Source organism: Ambystoma mexicanum, chromosome 8, assembly GCF_040938575.1.
Source record: "Ambystoma mexicanum isolate Mex_15411 chromosome 8, UKY_AmexF1_1, whole genome shotgun sequence".
Taxonomy (NCBI): Eukaryota; Metazoa; Chordata; class Amphibia; order Caudata; family Ambystomatidae; genus Ambystoma; species Ambystoma mexicanum.
This window is the reverse complement of record NC_090929.1, coordinates 226,637,752-226,651,491: the sequence shown is the minus strand read 5'-3', so window position 1 is coordinate 226,651,491 and position 13,740 is coordinate 226,637,752. Positions and strand designations below refer to the sequence as shown.

The 13,740-nt window shown below is 48.3% G+C and overlaps 1 protein-coding gene and 1 long non-coding RNA gene across 6 annotated transcripts in view; both read right to left on the bottom strand.

Moving 5' to 3' along the window:
- Positions 1-13,740, bottom strand: part of STRBP (spermatid perinuclear RNA binding protein) — a 1,497,608-nt gene that overhangs the window by 647,633 nt on the left and 836,235 nt on the right. The gene's annotated exons all lie outside the window — the stretch shown is intronic.
- Positions 6,424-7,813, bottom strand: LOC138471804 (uncharacterized). The gene is made up of 3 exons (XR_011268514.1): positions 7,692-7,813; positions 7,489-7,587; positions 6,424-7,343 (listed from the first exon to the last, which is right to left on the bottom strand). It is a non-coding gene; the product is annotated as an uncharacterized lncRNA (long non-coding RNA).

Here is a 13,740-nt window from a genome sequence, read left to right as displayed (position 1 = left end):
CAGCATCGAGGCGACTTCAGGACGGGTTTCACAGTGGATCGAGCCAGCATTCGAGTCAAGTATAAGCAATGCTTCCGCTGGGTCAAGACTATGTTGGAGATGGCCGAGATGATGGCTTTTAGTGGGTCAAGTTTTTGTTGGGTAGAGTCAGCGGTCGAAAAAGTCGAGTTGGGTGCTGGCACCGATTTTAGTGCGGGGGCCAGTCGAGATGATGCACTTCACTGGGCCAAGTCACCTCAAATGGCAGATGAACAGATTGAAGCACTTAAGAGTGCCAAAAACAGTACTGTAGGTCCTATGTGGCTTGAGGTGAGTTAGGCATGATCAAGCCAGCTCAAAAGAATTCTTACGGTAGAGAGTAGGGCTCTGAGTTGCTGGGAGGCCGAATCTAGCGTCTTCAGTGATAGAGTCTTTTGTTTTCACACTACCACTGTAGGAAGATTGTCTGGCATCTGCAGGGGCCGTTCACCTCCACTGATCTGGGTCTTGGTTCCAGGGCACATGCAGCAGAGAGGCATTGTTCCACAGGTGTTTCACCCCAAATGTGCCCTTGGGATGGCTAAGAGGAAACACGTTCCTTTTCCTTTGAGCTTTAATCTCTATTGCGGAGAAATTTGGAATAGAGTATCGCAAACAGAGCTCCAGGTGAATCCTTCTAGTTCTGAAGTCAAAAAAGCAATCAACTAAGAGGAGGGTTGCCTTTTCCAATCTAGGCAAAATGCTACAGTGGATCGGTCCACACCAAACCTGTGATTATAAGACAAACCCTGACTGGTGTAACAATTGCACTTTTCCTTCTGTCATATCAGGAGTGCCTGGTCTGCAGGAAGTGGGGAGCAGGCACCATGAAGTTGGAAGCCCTAGAAAATCAAAGACAGTGAGACACCTCTGTGGTCTGAACCTCTAGAATGCGCTACCCCATCCCTTCCTCTATATGCCTACAGAAAAGAGACTCTGGTAATCAGAATCATGGTGAGTGGTGGGCATTGTACCATGGCAGGATGCCTTTGAATACCAGGTGCCAGCTAAAGGTGCCCCTCTAGGTCACCCCGAGCTGAGGTGCCCTGTTGCTACTGGAGATGTCAGGAGATGGTCACAGCAGGGTACATGTGCGAATTATGCTTTTTGGCAGGGAGCAGTCTAAACAAGCATTGACAATGCCAATAGTTTAGGCTTTTGTGTAAACATGGGAAAGGTATTTGTCAGGCATCGACGTAATGGCAATAACTGGCTATTGATGGTAGCAGCTGAAAAAAGGTGCATGTACCTGGGCATATGATAGTAGTGGCTGGACAATGATGATCTAATACCTATACACAAGCCACAATTGTTGGCGTTGACAATGTTTGTTAGTGAAAAACCTGCATACCTCTTATGAATCGAGTGCCTGAAGGTAGACTATGTTAAGATGTGTTTATTACACTGGAAGCGCGTACTGCTTTGAAAACACCCTAGTAGGCATTCCGCATGCAAAGTTTGATTTTAAGGCTTGATAAAACAAGCTCAACGATATCCCAATAAAGTGTGTTTTGAGTGGGAAGGGGCAGGAAGTGGATGGGATTGGCCATAGGTATGAGCCCTGCAATGGGCAGTCAATGGGTGGGTAAATAACCAAACAACACTTACAAGCACCGTGTCCCCCCTCATATGCCATCTCGCCCTAGCTGTATATCAGTGAATTCGTTTCAGCTTATAGGTGGTGGTGCCAAAGCGCCACTTTATAGCCAAAACTAAAAAGGGATCAGATCCCGCTTTTCAGAAACAGAATTACCCGCATAATTTTATTAAAAAAATTAGAAGAGATCAGCCTTTTACACCATCGTTGATGGCATCCTGTCACTCGCACTCTTAACTAAGTGCAGAGCATAAAATTGGTTAGCGCAAGCACAGTCCAACGGAAGGTTTCAGTCTTACCACTTTGCTAAAAAGGACCACCAATTGTCCGTGGGACAAGCAATCAGTAAATATTGACTAAAAAGGCAGTAGCTTGTGTAAGGAAGGCATGGTATCAAACAGTGAAGACAGGCACAAGCCATCACAGTTCAAGGGTGTTTATTAAACTTCAATGGGTTGGTTGAACGCCCACCTAACCTAAATCTAAGGATGGAACAAGCTACGACCATCACGTAATAATAACACAGTCCTGGTCGAGTCTCTGTCAAAACAAAGAAGGCCTATACTAATAAACACATTGCCAATCCTTACTTCCAAATACAAAAGGGTGTGGGACAATTATTTATGCAAAAAGAAAAGACTGCAACAATCGGTAGCAAATTTGACTACTGCAATGCCATCCTAGCAGGGGCCTCCAACAAGGATATCAAACTACAACTCACACAGAACAACGCCATCAGAGCAGTTTGGGGCCTCACACTCAGAGCACATCTCCCAAATCAAACGCGAAGCCCACTGGCCTCCCATCAAAGCACGCATTAACTTTAAAATACTCTCCATCGCCCACACTGCCACACAACACAGCCCCCCCTTCTCAAAATACTCTCCACCACCCACCGCTGCCTTTACAACACAGCCACCCCCTATCTAACGCACCGCATGTCCAGGAAACCCAATCCACGAAATTTACGCTCATCTTCCTCGATCTCACTTACTACACCTAGATTCAACAGAAAATGATCAGGGGGCTCCTGCTTCACGGTCATCGCACTCACACTATGGAACTCGCTCCCTCCCTCCCACCATCAGGAACAAACCTTCCTAACTTGCATTTCGCAAACAAGTCAAAACCACACTTTTTAACAAATATGCATGATTACCTATATAACTACTGTTAACTGGACTGTACTGTAACTACCTATGCCTCACTGTATGTAATGTAGCGCCGAGATACCTCTGGGTCCTGGGTGCGTATAACAAATTAAATAAATAACTAACAATAAAATAAATAAAAGTTTTCAAGAAATAAAATGTCTGGACGGTTCAGTAGTTGGCTTCCCTTCTCCATGTTTTCAGCATGGGGCAAGGCGGCATGTTCAAGCTTCGCACAGACTCTGGCTTCTCTGCCACGAGGATACAGTTCAAAGCAAGACCATTCGCCAAAGCCTCTTTTCCAATAACAGTCTCTTACTACAGAGGGCCCGTTGTAACAAACCAATATCAAAGTCCCGTTCTTATCTAGATCTTCACATGCACAAGTTCTCGCTTCCAGTGTTCATCATGGGTCTTTGCCTCCTTCAGGCTTGGGCCCCCTTTTTATCAAAACGTTTACACTTGGTCTCCCTCATTCAGTCTAGGACCATGGATCTCCCTCGTTCGGGCTCGGATACCTTTAACACAGTTTTTACATTTGGTCTCCCTTGTTCGGGCTCAGATCATGTGATCTCACTTTCTACGATTAAACCGTCACAGGACCACTTCGATTCACTTCACGCAATGTTCTGATCAATCTTCTAGTTTTGTTTTTACCACTTCTTGGCGGGATACCTTACAGAGACAGCTAATTGAGCACCATGGTGCCGGACCACGCTTTCAACGGTATTGTACGTTATCTCAAGTTCAAACATTACTCAGCAGATCACCTCCACTCGCGTCTTTGATCACACACATTTAACAATGTTCATTCCAGCACTCGTTATACATTGTTGCCGCTTGAATCCTTGACTTCAACACAGACCAGTCTTGCATCGGTCTCCCCAACTCACCTGATGTATTGATCTCTTTGGTGATTCTTTGTTCTTGGAGCAAAGGACGATACCACGGGTGCTGCTGCTCCTCCATACATTGGTTGGCTACGCGGGGAGGGCCTCCGGTATCTCCGAGACACAATGCAAGATTCTTCCGTTTGGTTTCCTGGCCTTATGCTTCCTGAATCAAAGGTTTCTTGAAAGTAACAGTTCTTGCCCAAAAGTTCAAGGGTATTCACCTCCTTGAAAACCCGTCTTGTTTTGCCGTTTTTATCCCCTCGTTCAGCTGCCGACTCGAAACTGCTGTTCCTTCAAGTACTTTGCCTCGCTCAGAGTGTGCTCTCATGCTCCGCCTTTTATCCACGTGGGGAAGTTTAATGGAAGTCAGGTGTGAGTGATTGTCAGTAATTGCCTAACTACACCTGACCATAATAGCGGGACAGGTCAGGTACACTGCTCGGGTGTGAGCCTGTTTTCTCCCAGAGCGGGCTGTCAAAGTATTTGTGAAGAGAAGAGGGTGGAGGGGTTGTCAATGTTCCTACGTATCTTACCTGGAAGGATGGGGTAAAGGTATTACAGGGGTAGGGGTATCTAGGACGGCTTTCTCTTTTTCTCGTTGGGGCTGGACACTGCCATTCCCTACAAAGAAGTCGAGGTATTTTACGGCTGATTGGGCCAGCTTATATTTGGATGAATCGGCAGTTAAGTCGGCTTATTTATTTATTTATTTACATTTGAAAAGAGCACAATCGGGCCTTAGGCATCATGGCGCTGTTGCAGTAGTCTTACTTGGTTACGAGTGTAGTACAGAAGAAAGGGGCACTGAAAAAACAATCATGTACAATGATGATGCTATCACACACTAGAGTTACACATTGAGAGAAACATACATTAGAGTTACAGGATGAGAGAAAGGGTTGGCAGTATGTCCCTTGGTTACAGTGGAACATTGTTACAGTGTAAAATAGGCTAGTGCCATTAAGAGATTAAACAGTTTAGTTTTTAGAGTTTTTTTTTCAAGATTGTGTATGATGCTTAATTTCTGAGCACTTTTGGCAGGGCATTCCTGTGTTTGGGTGCTAGATGTTGGAAGCTGGAGCCACCAGCTTTGGTTCTTTTGAAGGTGGGGACGTGCATCATGTTAAGTTGGTGTGTTCGAATGGGTCTGGCTGAGGTGAGTGGAGTAATCTTTTCTGATTAATAAAGGGGGGCAGTGCGGGAGATGCACTTGTGTGTAATAGCCAAGGTTTTGAAAAGAATGTGCTCTTTTACAGGTAGCCAATGTTCATCTCTCCTTGCCTGTGATAGGTGTTCCCTTTTAGGGATACTCAGTACTGCTCTAAGAGCATTATTCTGAGTAACTTGCAACGTATGAAGGTTTTTCGAGGAGGTACCCAGGAGAAGAACATTACAATAGTGAAGTTTAGACCCAATTGTAGCTCTGGCTAATGCGAGGCAGTTAGTGTCCGACAGGTACAGTTAGACTGCGTTAATGATCTTTGTGGTGAAGGCGGCGGAGGAAGAAATTGCACCAACGTGGCCTGTCATTGATATCGATTAGTCAATAAAGACCCATAGGGTTGACCGCTGGTGATACAGTAATAGGTGTATTGTCAATGTTGAAAGTCTTGTATTGTGGGTCGAGTTGTTAAGAGGGTTTTGGAGCTTACAAGGAGGATCTCTGTTTTGTCCGCATTGAGACACAGACCATTTGCTTACATCAAAGTTTGAATGGCTGCATAGATGTTGTCTAAAGCTACAGAGTCCTGTTCGAAGCAGTCGGTAAGAGGGAGTAAGACTTGTGTGTCATCGGCATAGTTAGTGTATGCTATGCCACGGTTATCCAAGTCATTGAAGAGGGGTAGGGTGAAGATATTGGACAGAGTAGGTGCCGTGCAGGATCCTTGCGGGACCCAGCAGTGTATGGTAGTGGGTGCTGAGCATGCCTGGTCAGATAAGACCCTCATAAGTCTCCCCTTGAGGAATGAGGCGATCCATGCTGTGGCTTCGGGTGAGAAATGAACGGTATTCCTGAGATGTTTACATAGGCTATCATGGCCCAAGAGATCAAAGGCTGCCGACAGATCTAGTAGGAGAAGTGCTGGTTTGCCTTTGTCAATTATGTCACTTAGTTGGATCTTGAGATCCAGTAGTGCAGACTCAATCCCATGGCCTAGGCGAAACCCGGATAGCCTCTTGGCCAATATGTTATTCGTTTCCAAGAACTGCTGAATTTGCGTGTAGGCAACTTTGTCCAACATCTTCAGAAGGAAAGGGACTGTGGTGATAGGTCTGTAATTGTTAGGTGATTCAGGGTCTAGGCTGTTTCTTTTTTTAGTAGTGGGCGAACCCACGCTTCTCTGAGGCAGGAGGGGACAGTGTGGGTGTTGAGGGAAGCATTAATGAAGGAGGTCAGGAAATGAGTCGGCACAATCTTTGACTAAACTGGCTGGGCAAGTGTCGCCTTTACAGTTGGTCGGCTTGGTTTTCTGGATGATGTCAAGGACATCTGTTTCCGTTCCTTCCCTGAATGAAAAGAGTGGTTGATCTTTGGTGATTGTGCTGGTAGTAGAGCAGGCAGGCATGTGTTCTTTGGACATGAAATTGAGGTGATCCTTGATCTTCATTTGTAGGAGTTCAATTTTCTTTATCATAGCTGTTTGCACATTAGTGCACCAAGATTCGTCTTTAATGACTTCTTGGGTGTTGGTGACTGGCGTAGCATTCTTTAAAAATGGACAACAGCTCCTTTGATTCAGAGGTGGCGCTGGATATCCTATCATTGTATGAAGGGGGCTTAGCTCGGATAATGGCTTTTTTGTATAGATTAGCCAGAGTTGTTTATGCGGTTAGTGTGGAATCCTGTGGTGTCCTCTGCCATTTGTTCAGGGCTAGGCGTTTAAAGGAGCGTAGTTCTTTGAGCTCGGCGGAGAACCAAGAGTAGGAGTGTTTCTTTTTTTTTTTAGCTTTGCTGACCTCAAGAAGGGCTGGTAACTGAAGGGATAGCCCGAATACGACAGAACATTGGGCTAAAGATACTAGGTCAACAATGGGGGTCTGTTCTGACGTGTAGCGTTTACTGGGGACTACTATTGTGCTAAAGTAGACCTGGATTATTTCTATTATGTCAAAATCAGTACATAAACACTTTAAATGTGAAAGATGCACAAGAAGGAATTTCAGACACAGATAGATATTGAGCTGTCAGCTTTTTAAATTTATTTCGCTGATGAATGCATTTATTAATCGTGCATTTTTTGATATTGAGCTGTCAGCTTTTTAAATTTATTTTGCTGCTGGATGCATTTAATAATCATGCATCAGAAAGTAAGAAAAAAAGTATATTGTTAAAAGGAACAGTTGCGAGCTGCAAAGGGTTCAATCACAAAAACAGAGTTTGCAAAACGATTAATTCTCAATATTTCCTCAAACAGCTGTTTTTGACAAAACAAATTTATAACCACCACCTAAAGTGACTAGTGATTAAGATATAAAACATACATAACAAACATAACAACCAAAACAAAAGCAATAAATGGAAAAGCTTTGGGTTATGTGTATCCAGGCTGGAGGGTGACCTAACAGGTGGTCGACGTCTAGATATGGATCAGGAAAGATGTTGTGACCAGGCCAAGTATTGAGGTACTGGTCAAAGGGACGTTTCGGCTTGGAGCCTTCATCTAGGGCCTGGGGTAGGTCTCCCTAAAAATAGAAACAGGGGGACTGCATTAGTGTCTGAGTGAAAAGTTTAAAACTATTGTTTTTTAAAAAAACACATGACATAATAATCTCCGTGAATGTGGTACACCACTCTAAAAATCAAGGACAAGGAAGACACGGGACTGACCTTAGGGGGTGCAGATCTGTTAAGATCTGAAGTTAATGTAACTCATGGATGGCAAGAGATGCTAATTGGTTTGGTCTTCTGGCAGTCAGCTATGGATTGCTGCAAAAATCAAAAGAACATGTGGTTCTGGGTGAGATTACTATTAATGGAGGAAAATAACAGTAAGATGTTTAACCAAGTGTGCCACAAAGACAAGTTCTCACCTGACTAGGTTCTAGCTGCGCGACGACTCTCAGGAAGTACGCAGAGTGCCAGTTGGAATTGCATTTGATCATTAAGATGTGGACCAGCACATAATGGTGGCTGGCTGATAGTTTATGGTCTGTAGTCGTCCTACAAGGGAAGCGAAATGTATGCGCCCGTTACGATAATTCAGGATATCTCTGGAATCATCCATAATAACTGGTAATTCTCTTTATTTTTTAAAAACATGCGCAAATATATTTCATTGCCATTCCGTCCCAAAAGGGACATGCGCAAGAGACCAGTGTCTTGTATTGACATGTTGGTTAAACATCTTACTGTTATTTTCCTCCATTAATAGTAATCTCACCCAGAACCACATGTTCTTTTGATTTTTGCAGCAATCCATAGCTGACTGCCAGAAGACCAAACCAATTAGCATCTCTTGCCATCCATGAGTTACATTAACTTCAGATCTTAACAGATCTGCACCCCCTAAGGTCAGTCCCGTGTCTTCCTTGTCCTTGATTTTTAGAGTGGTGTACCACATTCACGGAGATTATTATGTCATGTGTTTTTTTAAAAAACAATAGTTTTAAACTTTTCACTCAGACACTAATGCAGTCCCCCTGTTTCTATTTTTAGGGAGACCTACCCCAGGCCCTAGATGAAGGCTCCAAGCCGAAACGTCCCTTTGACCAGTACCTCAATACTTGGCCTGGTCACAACATCTTTCCTGATCCATATCTAGACGTCGACCACCTGTTAGGTCACCCTCCAGCCTGGATACACATAACCCAAAGCTTTTCCATTTATTGCTTTTGTTTTGGTTGTTATGTTTGTTATGTATGTTTTATATCTTAATCACTAGTCACTTTAGGTGGTGGTTATAAATTTGTTTTGTCAAAAACAGCTGTTTGAGGAAATATTGAGAATTAATCGTTTTGCAAACTCTGTTTTTGTGATTGAACCCTTTGCAGCTCGCAACTGTTCCTTTTAACAATATACTTTTTTTCTTACTTTCTGATGCATGATTATTAAATGCATCCAGCAGCAAAATAAATTTAAAAAGCTGACAGCTCAATATCAAAAAATGCACGATTAATAAATGCATTCATCAGCGAAATAAATTTAAAAAGCTGACAGCTCAATATCTATCTGTGTCTGAAATTCCTTCTTGTGCATCTTTCACATTTAAAGTGTTTATGTACTGATTTTGACATAATAGAAATAATCCAGGTCTACTTTAGCACAATAGTAGTCCCCAGTAAACGCTACACGTCAGAACAGACCCCCATTGTTGACCTGACCTCAAGAAGGGCAACAGCATCCACTGCTGCACTTAGCGTGGTGTTGCAGACTTCAGCCAGCACAGAGGGGTCTGAGGAGAGTGGGTGTTGTAGGGCTACAGTGTCAAGGTAAGGGAGGATCCTGTCTTTGGTTATGTTGCAAGAGCATCTGGCTAAAGTTGGTGGGACAGGAACGGATGTATTGGAAGGCTTATTGTAGATTGGGATAAGAAAGTGGATAAGGTTATGGTCGGTCCATGGAGATGGAGTATTGGAGCCAATATCCACATCACAGTTGTGGTCTAGTACCCAGTCCAGTGTGCGCCCTTTGCTGTTGTTCTCTCGGAGGGTTCTCATAAGGAACAAGTTACTTACCTGTAACTGTTATTCTCCAGCATGGGTCTGGCATGGATTCACATGCTCATGAATATTCCCCGTCGTCAGGCTGGGAATCCTCGGTAAAGAAAAAAATCAGTATCAGTTTCGTTTCTGATCTGCCCCCAGCCAATGACTGCCCTCTCCCTAAGCCCCTCCCCTTGCAGCCATCCTCAGATTTGGTAGCACGTAAAGTGGCAGTATGACCAAGTGAAGAGCCACAGAGGGGAAGGAGGGAGGGTTTGCATGTGAATCCATGCCAGACCCATGCTGGAGAACAACAGTTGCAGGTAAGTAACTTGTTCCTTCTCCAGGGGTCTGGCATGGATTCACATGCTCATGAATATAAGAATACATAGCAGTACACACATGCACAACCACGGGAGGTGGCAACAGGCTGAACATTAAGCAATACAACAACTCAACATAAAGCATCTCTTACCTCCTCACCAGGCTCACCTTAAGCGAACAGGTTGCGCAGCACTGCTTGGAGTCCCGATCGACGCAGGAGAATCTTGTGAAGGTGTGCGTCGACCTCCACGTAGCAGCCCTGCAGATGTCCAGCAGGGGCATACCAGACAGGAACGCCATGGTAGCAGCGATCGCTCTGGTCGAAGAGCGAATGGGCTCTCGGTCGGCCGGGCAGCGGTCGGTTTGCCAACCGGTGACAGTGCCTTATGCAGCCGGAGTGCCATCTGGAAATGTAAGCCTTCGAGAGAGCCTTCCCTTGATTCACAGGTTCAAAGTTCACAAACAGCTGTGATGTCTTCCGAAAACTCTTTGTGCGGTCCACATAGAACTTCAGTGCTCTAGCTACGTCCAGCGAGTGCAGAGTCCTCTCGGCCTGCGACGAAGGCGACGGGAAGAAAACTGGCAACACCAAGGGCTCGTAGAGGTGGAAGTCCAACGGCACCTTGGGCATAAAGGAGGGGTGCGTCCTCAGCACCACCCTCGTGTTGTGAAAAGTCAAGTATGGAGGCTTGCAAGATAGGGCCTGGATCTCTCCCACTAGTCGTGCGGAGGTGATGGCCACGAGAAATGCGGTCTTCCACGACAGGAACTTCAACGGCGCCGAATGCATAGGCTCGAATGGGGCCCCCATGAGCCTGGTCAGCACCACGTTGAGCTCCCACGCCGGGGTAGGGGCCTTCACCGGCGGGAACTATTGGAATAGTCCCTTCATAAATTCCCTCACCAGGCGATGAGACCACAAGGACGCCCGTCCTGTAGTTCTGGTGTATCGGGAGATGGCAGCCAGATGTATCTTGATGGAGGCGTGAGCCAGTCCAGCTTTGGCCAGCGACAGTAGCTACGGCAATACTTGAGGGGCCGTAATCCGCAGAGGGTTAATCTTCTGTGCACAGCACCAGACAGAGAACCTCTTTCACTTCTGTCCATAGCATTTGAGAGTTGAGGACGCCATGGCTTTTGCAAGCAGTCAGCCGGGATATCGTATCCTCCAAACTCTAGTGCTGCAGGAGCCAAACCTGCAAGTTCAGCGACTCTGGGCCGTGATGAAGAATGGCGCCTCCTTCTCTGGAGAGAAGATCCGCGTCCGTCGCCAGCTTGACTGGTGGGGACGCTGACAAGTCCAGAAGGTCCTGGAACCAGATCTGTCTCGGCCACGCCGGTGCGACGAGGATCATCCTGCACCTGGCCCTCTTGAGCTGGTTGATGAGACGGAGCAGCAACGGCAACGGAGGGAACGCGTACAGGAACAGGCCGTCCCAAGGGAACGAGAAAGCATCGCCCATGCTCCTCGGCTGTGTGAACCTGCTGGTGAACCTCTGGCACTTGGAGTTCGTCGCGGTCGCGAACAGGTCGATCTGGGGTTTGCCCCATCGTTGAAAGAGCCGATCCACCTGGTCCTGGCGTAGTTCCCACTCGTGGCACGAGCGCAGCTCCCTGCTGAGTGAGTCGGCGATGGTGTTTTTTATTCCTGCCAGGTGGAAGAGAACCAGAAACAGCCCCTGGGCGACGGCCCAGTGCCACAGATCCTGGGCCTCTTTGGACAGGGCTGGGGATCTGGTGCCTCCCTGCTTCCGGATGTAGAACATCGTGGTGGTGTTGTTGGTGAAGATCCTCACCACTTTGTCCTTGAGGGATGGAAGGAACGATTTGAGCGCCCAGAACACAGCTCGTAGCTCCAGGATGTTGATGTGGAGAGACCTCTCCTCCGGGAGCCAGAGGCCTCTTGCGTGGAGATCTCCGGTGTGGGCCCCCCATCCCTCCAGGGAGGCGTCCGTCGTCGCCGTCTCCTGATACGCCGGGGTCTGAAAGTCGGTGCCTGCTGTGAGGTGCGCACGGGTACCCCACCATAGAATCGCCCGACGGAACTCCTCGTCAAGTGGGATCCTGTCTTCGAAGCTGCCCGCTGCTTGAATCCAGCGGGCGTCGAGGAACTCTTGTAGTCTGCAAAGGGGCACAAGGTAGATGCATGAGGACATCATCCCGAGGAGGGACTTGATGGACCTCACCCTGGCCACATCCGTGGCTAACAGGCGCTGCACCTTGCACAAAATGGCCTTCGTCCTTTCTTCTGACGGAGATGCCAATCGCTTCACTGTATCAAGCTTCGCTCCCAGAAACAGTGCCACCTGCGACGGAACCAGGTGGGATTTGGGGTAGTTGATGGTGAATCCCAGTTCCGTGAGCAGGCGGACGGTCCTCGCTGTGTGTTCGACGGCAAGTTCTCTTGACAATGCACGGATTAGCCAGTCGTCCGGGTAGGGGTAGACGTGGATCCCTTGCAGGCGCAGCCGCGCCGCCACTGGTGCTAGGCACTTGGTGAACACCCTGGGTGCCGACTTTAATCCGAACGGCAGGGCTCTGAATTGGTAGTGACGCCCCTGGACTACGAGTCTGAGGAACTTTCTGTGTCCTTTTAGAATGGGGATGTGGAAGTAAGCATCCTCCAGGTCCAACGACGATAGGAAGTCGCCCTCCTCCAGCTTTCCCAGCACGTGCTGGAGGGTGACCATCCTGAATTTCTGTGCCTTGATGTACTTGTTGGCGCCCCATCCACAGGATGGGGCGCCAACCGCCTGTCTTCTTTCTGACGAGGAAGTACCTTGAGTATACTCCGGAGCCCCGGAGCCTCTTGGGGACGAGCTCGATGGCACCCTTCTTGAGCATCGCCCTTACCTCCAACAGCAGTTGAGGGACGTGATTCTCCTTCCTGGCCACGGGAGGAATGCGACTTTTGAAATTCTAGCGAGTGTCCGCGGGCCAGGGTGTCCAGCACCCAACGGTCGGTAGAGATGGACTCCCACACGCTGACGAACTTCGTCAGCCGGCCTCCCACCGGGGTGCTTCGGTGGGGGCCCGACACTACGGCCAGTTCAGTCCTGCTTGGAAGAGGCCTTGCCGCCTTGGCCTCCTTGACGCCCGCGGCGAGACCCTACTTGCTTGCCGTGACCTCTGTAGGCCTCCTGGGACGAGGAGCGGGCCGCCTGGCGGTACGTAGAAGATCCACCGCTGGATCCCTTGGAGGCTCCCTGTCTGCCTCCGGAGCTCCGAAAGGGCCTTCGTTGCTGAAGGACTCCTAGGGCTCGGGCTGTCTCTGTGTCGGTCTTGATGGCCTGGAGGGACTCATCCACCGTCTTCCCAAACAGGTTGTTGCTGTCGAACGGCATATCCAACACTCTGGTCTGGACGTCCTGGCGAAAGTCTGTCGCCTTAAGCCATCCTCGTCGTCTAAGGCAAACCCTGTTGCCCAGCTGGCGAAATCCAGTATCGGCAATGTCCGTTGCCACCGTAATGGCGTGATCCGGCGCCACCTCACCTTCCTGCAGAATCTGTAGGGCCTTGTCGTCCGGTAGGAAGTCTAGCAGGGGAGCTACCTTGAACCAAAGCTCCCTGTCGTAACGGGCCACAATCGCTAAAGCATTGGCCGCCTTAATCGTCGTCGCCGCCGAGATGACTCGTCGTCCCATGGAGTCCAACTTCTTGCCCTCGCTGTCCGGCGGGGAAGTGGAAGTTGAAGCCGCCACACCCGCCGCTTTCTTCTTGGCCGCTGCCGAGACGACCGAGTCCGGCGTAGGCTGGGCCCTGAGGCACAAGGGGGCGGCGTCGGGGACCCGGTACTTTTTCTCATACCTGTCCCTTTTGGCGGGTGTCGTGGAAGGGTTCTTCAGGATAGCCAGCCCTTCGTCCCAGATGTCGTCGAGCAACGGTACCGCGAGGACCATCTTTCTCCTGGCCTCCCGCCGTTGGTAAAGAAAGCCTTCCTTTTTCTGTTCCTCAGGGCAGAGCTGGAAGAGCTCGGATGCCCTGGCTATCATGGCGTGGAAAGAGCCAATATCGTCAGGCGGAGAGGCCCGAGAGGGGCAGGGGGGGATGATGAAGGAATGTCCGTTGTATCATCGCCACCGTCGTCGTCCATCCCCGTATCCATCGCTGTATC